This window comes from Panthera pardus, unplaced genomic scaffold (genome assembly GCF_024362965.1).
Source record: "Panthera pardus isolate Hobbes unplaced genomic scaffold, ASM2436296v1 HiC_scaffold_6, whole genome shotgun sequence".
NCBI lineage: Eukaryota > Metazoa > Chordata > Mammalia > Carnivora > Felidae > Panthera > Panthera pardus.
In genome coordinates, this window is record NW_026526991.1 from 119,942,999 (window position 1) to 119,948,998 (window position 6,000).

The window sequence follows — 6,000 nt, forward strand, 5'->3', positions numbered from 1 at the left end:
CCTAGGGGCTTCTGAAAGACATCCAGATCCCTCAGTTCAGGTCACATAAATTTCCAGATCTTTAAGGGTCTGGGCAAGCTTACACTGTGATGCCCTCCCTCACATCCAGTATAGTAAAACATTAAATTGTACCCACATTCCCCATTAAATATGATTTTCATCACATAAAGTTTTGAAATCAAGCATTTGAAATTATTCAGCAGGTTGTATACCTCAAACTTCTTGCAAAATGAGAAAACTGTTCTCAAATATAACTTAATATTAAACCATTTACATTAATTTTTCAAGTTTCTCTTCAGATTTTAGAGGCAGTTACTTTTTTCAAAACTCAAACATCTTTCATAGGTGTTTGAAAAGCACACAGACCCTAGATTTTGTGTTTACGATATTCCAGGCAGATGGACAGAAACCATTCTGGACAAATGCAAATCTATCTTGCGATTAATCTCTAGGAAAAAGAAATTTTAGAGCGCTTCGTAATCGACTCCAAGGTAGAGCAGCCTTTGATTTACAGAAGAACTCCTTATGAATAATGTTTATGAAGAACTGAATTAGGGGCGCCTGGGTGGCTCAGTCGGTTAAGCATCCGACTTCAGCTCAGGTCACGATCTCACGGTCCGCGAGTTCGACACCCGCGTCGGGCTCTGGGCTGACGGCTCAGAGCCTGGAGCCTGCTTCTGATTCTGTGTCTCCCTCTCTCTCTGCCCCTCCCCCATTCATGCTCTGTGTCTGTCTCAAAAATAAATAAACGTTAAAAAAAATAATTTTAAAGAAGAACTGAATTATACTTGCATTAAATTACTGTACATCATCTGGTTTTCACTCAGGAACTGATTTTTTTCCCCATTTCAGGATAGTGGCTTTGAGTAACGGCATACTGAAGAGTACAGAGGTTAGAATTGCCTTAACACAGGACGACAGCAATGGAGTCGATCCCAGGCAGTACCGTAAAGTAGGAAGCATTTAGTTTGTGTTTTTATTACCAAATTGAGTATAGTAGTTAATGGGGGACAAAGTATTTAGCTGACATAGATCAGGGGCGATGAGCCTCAAAGATGACCGTAAGGTGTTTTTTTTTAACGTTCTAAATTCAACATTTCACTTAAAATCAACATGATACAACCACATTATCTTATGTTAGTTTATTCTTTAAAGATTTGTTTGCCTCTAAAGCTCCAGAGACGCCACATTAAGAAAACAAATCCTGGGGCGCCCGGGTGGCTCAGTCAGTTAAGCATCTGACTTTGGCTCAGGTCATGATCTCTCAAGTCTGTGGGTTCGAGAGAACCCGCATGGCCCTCTGTGCTGACAGCTCAGAGCCTGGAGCCTGCTCGGGATTTTGTGTCTCCCACTCTCCCTGCCCCTCCCCTGTTCACACTCCGTCTCTGTCTCCTTCAAAAATAAACAAACACTTTAAAAATTTTTTTAAAAAAATCCCTTTGACTTTTTGAAGCACACCTGCTTTCCTTGACTATTTTACCACCCTTCCCAGTGATGTTTTCGATTGTGCTAAAATATACACAACATAAAATTTACCATTTTAACACTGCTTAACTGTATAGTTCTGTGTCTACTATCCACTTATACAGAATACATTTCATTACAGAAAATTTGGAAAACAAGGAAGGGCACATGGAATAAAAAAAAAAATCACTCAGGAATAAACTCAGGGAGATTAGCACTGTTTCAGGATAGTTCCTTTTTGTGTGTTTTCTATAGGGATTTTACCATGCTACATGGGTTTCGATCTCCTATTCTCAACTTCCTTTCCTGGAACCATTTGCCTACCATATTCTTTTTTTTTTTTTTTTTTTTTTCCTGATATAATTTATTGTCAAACTGGCTAACATACCGGCTGTACAGTGGGCTCTTGGTTTTGGGGGTAGATTCTCGTGCTTCGTCACTTATAGACAACACCCAGGGCTCATCCCCACAAGTGCCCTCCTTTCCTACTGCTTTTTTACACTAATGGACAGGTTCGTGAAATCTCTGTCTCCATTCATTGCTCCAATCATCTCCAGTGAATCAGCATATCATGTCATTTAAAATACTATTGTCAAATCCACTATGTATCTAGACAGTCCCCTATTGTTGAACATTTGTTTCTCATTTCCTGAAATTATGGATAAGGCTGCAATGAACCTCCTCAGACATAAAATGTTCATCCACGTCCTCAACTGCTTCTTTAAGAGAAAGGCAAATAACTGGATGGAAAGGCATGAACTTCACCGCACTGAGTACAAAAACAAATCTGCTTTAAATGGGCACCTCCTCCGTCATTAGAAAGGAGCCACGCTTTCCCCCCACAAATTTGTCGACCGTTTGTACTTCTCTGTGAGCTTTCAGCCTGTGCGATCTTAAATGTTTTCTGAGGAGGAGCCTTATTTTAAAAACTGTGAAGGAAGGGGGAAGACTACAGCCAGTGGGGACTCGTTTCCTGAGTTGCTGGGAGGCACGGAACGGAATCTTAGACTCTCAGATCCCCTCTCGGGGCCTGTTTTGTCACCTGTTAAACGGAAGGAGGCCAGGATGCTTAGGAAACCCACCCGGATCCCCGGCTGATACTGGGCGCACAGGGCAGGGACCGACAACCCCCAACGAGGCATTCGTTCCGTCGGTTGTCCCAGAGGTCCCCACGCGCTGGGCACCTCCCCCTTGCCCAAATTCTGCGGGGACCTCGGCCCCGGACCCCTCCAAACCGCGGGAGTAGCCGCGCAGCCGCACGCCCGCCTTTACCTGCCGGCGGATCCCGCCGAGCGGCGGCCCCTCGCGCCCGGAGAACCGCACCCGCCGCCGCCCGCGCGCGCCTCCGAGGCCACTGTTGCTCTTGGTTGCTAGGCGACACCGGCCGCGCCTGCGCGCGCCTCGGCCCTGAAAGCTCGCGCTGGGCTGCGCGCGCGCCCCCCGTCCCGCCTTGGGTGAGCGGTCTGCGGCGAAGGCGCCTTGAGCTCCGAATCCAGAGCTTTGCGCGGGGTGGACACGGGAACCCTGCTCTTCGCGGCCAGTCCGGGTGAACACTGGAAATCAGCAGGCAGTCCAGCCTCAGCCTCTGGCCCGCGGACCGGCTCTGGATTCGCGTACTCTGGGATGCTAGCGCTTTCTCCCAAAGACAGGCCCCAGCCGGAATCTGCGCGGATGGCTGCCACATCACCGTCCCCTGTCCCGGCTCCCCTAAGCCGCACTCCTGCGTGGCCCACTTTCCAGGCCCTAGGGTGTCCGGTCTGTCCTCACGGCACTTGTGTTGGCCCGTCAAAATCTCCTCCTCTTCCACCTTTCTTTCCTCTTTATGCCACCCTTCCCAACGGCCTAAGACCTCAGTTTCCCTTCTTCGTCCTCCACCCTCCTCCACTCCAATCAGCAGTTAGGTCAACGGGCCCTCCTCATTTTGTCTCCTAATCTATTCCTCCTCTTTAATCCTTACGGTCACCCCAATCCGGGCCACCATTTTTGGCGTCTGATGGCTCCGGTTCCTCTCTGCCTCCTATTCCTGCATCGATACGAGACACCATACCAGAGGCAGATCAGCCTTCCAGAACTTCTCATTCTAGACGTGTCACTCCCCTATTCAAACTTCAGTCGGCTTCCTAAAAATAAAGTCTGAACTCATTAGCCTGGTATGCAAAACCGTCTGCCCATTCCCTGTTTGGACCGCCCCCCTCTCTCCCCCAACACAAGCCCCAGCCAAGCCGACTGTCACCCCCAATTTTTCCATACTTTTCTCCTCTGGATTTCGCTCACTGTCCCTTCATCATTGCGTCTATTCCACAAATATTTATTAAGCACCTACTGTTTGCCAGGTCATCCGCAACTTGTGTAACCCCTGGAATACTCTTTTATTTCTACTTAACGAAGCCCAGCTCAAATGCCATCGTCATACAAGACCCTTTGATTGACTTTAGTAAAAAAACAAAACAAAACAAAACTCTCCCTCTCCTGAATTCCTCTCATACTTTTCCAAACTCCGTCCCTTGCCTGCCTCTGTCCGTCCCCCAGCCTTGGTCCTTTTTACTTGAACATATATGGCTGGATGAGTTTGGGCAAATGTTTTCAGCTGTGTAACTGTTATCACAATGAAGATGCACAGCATTTCCACCCTCCCAAATTTCCTTCATGCCCCTTTGAAGTCAGACCTCTCTCCCTCCAACCCTCTTCTCCGGGAAAAACTGGTCTGTTTTCTCTCCCCATAATTTTGTATTTTTAAAATGTCTTATCGGTTGCACCATGCAGTATGCTACCCCTTGTGTCTGGCTTCTTTAATTTAGCTTTTAAGATTTGTTCATGGTGGCGCATATGTCAGGAGCTTGTCCCTTTCCGTCGCCGAGGACGACTGCACTATGCGGATATACAACATCCAATCACTGGTTGATGGACACTTGGGTTCTTTCCAGTTTTGGACTGTTATCAATAAATCTGCTCTAAACATTTATACACAGGTTTTTGTGTGAACATATGTTTCTCCTTCCTTGGGAAAATACCCAAGAATGGGATTTCTGGGTCTTATGCCATGTGTACGCTTGATGTTATGAGAACTTGCCAAACTGTTTTTCCAAAGGATCTATACTGTATTTGCATACTCACCACCAATGAGTGAGCCATTCAATTGCTTCCTATGTTCTACAGCACTTGGTATTGGCAGGCCTTTCCATTTTAGCCATTCCGGGAGCCCGGGTGGCTCAGTCAGTTGAGTATCCAACTTCGGCTCAGGTCGTGATCTCACGGTTTGTGGGTTCAAGTCCCATATTGGAGCCTGTGCTGACAGCTCAGACCCTGGAGCCTGCTTTGGATTCTGTGTCTCCCTCTCTCTCTGCCCCTCCTCCCCTCATGCTCGCCCTCTCTCTCTGTCTCTCTGTCTCTGTCTCTCTCTCTCTCAAAAATAAATAGACGTTAAAAAATTTATAAATTTCAGCCATTCTGTTGGATGTGTAGTGGTGTATCCTTCTGGTTTTAATTTGTATTTCCTTCATGACTAATGGTGAGCTCATTCTAGGTTTTTGTTAACCATTTCTATAACTTATTTTGTGAAGTATTTGTTCAAACATTTGTCCTACTCATAACGGGTTGTTTGTCTTATTACTATTGACTCATAATAGTCCTCTATATTTCTGGGGACAAGTCACTTATCATACATAACTTGGAAAAATTTTCTGCCCAGGTTCGTCATAGTGGAAAATTAAATTTAGAGACCATAAGTTAAACACGAGGGCTTCTCATTGCTACTGGGTTGGTCGCTGCTTCTAGATCTTTTCAGAAACCTGGTGAAGCTATGAGTTCAGCACACATGATAAATCAGAAATCTACAGATCCAGACTGTGGTTACAAGAGATAAGATATCATCATATGGCAGTCGTTGGAGCTATCTCGTTCTCTGGCCATGGCTTAAAACTGAAAAGTCTAAGGCTGTCATTTCCTGTCTCAGAACTACTAAATATAATTAGAAGGATTTCACCCATCTCACATCCCTGGTGGTGCTTTTGTCCACCACACTGTGCCATGTCAGTAGCGGCTTGGTCTGTCAAAATTGTCTCCAAAAGTTACTTCTCTCTAAGAGACCACATGTGAGTCCCATAAGACATCCTCTCAAGGTAAACAGATCTCGTCACTGTGTTCAGATCCACTCAGATTAAACAACCAGTTCCAGATTTATGTCTTTGAATTTCTGAGGTCAGCAACCACTTCTGGTACTAGTCATTGTATCATTTGAAGTTCTGCGGACAGCAAAATCTAGTCTAGTTGGCAGGGATTTAGAGATTTATAGGATTGTTGCAAGGGCTGGAGTGACAGGTTCTGGACTGAACTGGCAGAGATGACTTTCAAAACAGTGTTGCAAAGCACTATTCACAATAACCAAGACGTGGAAACAAACTAAATGTCCACGGACAGATGAAAGGATAAAGAAAGTAAGTGTATACAATGGAATACTATTCAGCTATAAAGAAGAAGGAAATCCTGCCATTTGCGACAACGTGGATGGACCTCGAGGGCATTATGCCAAGTGAAATA

General features: G+C 45.6%; 1 protein-coding gene across 10 annotated transcripts in view; it reads right to left on the reverse strand.

Moving 5' to 3' along the window:
- ARMC3 (armadillo repeat containing 3) overlaps positions 1-2,823 on the reverse strand; it is a 101,515-nt gene extending 98,692 nt beyond the window's left edge. For 8 of the 10 annotated variants that reach the window (XM_019460551.2, XM_019460548.2, XM_019460547.2 and 5 more), the window contains exon 1: positions 2,737-2,823. The gene's annotated coding sequence lies outside the window, so the exon portion shown is untranslated. Of the gene's footprint in view, positions 1-2,506; positions 2,707-2,736 lie in introns of those variants that run through there. The other 2 variants (XM_019460544.2, XM_019460543.2) reach the window with 2 other exon arrangements.
- Between the last annotated feature and the right edge of the window lie 3,177 nt (positions 2,824-6,000).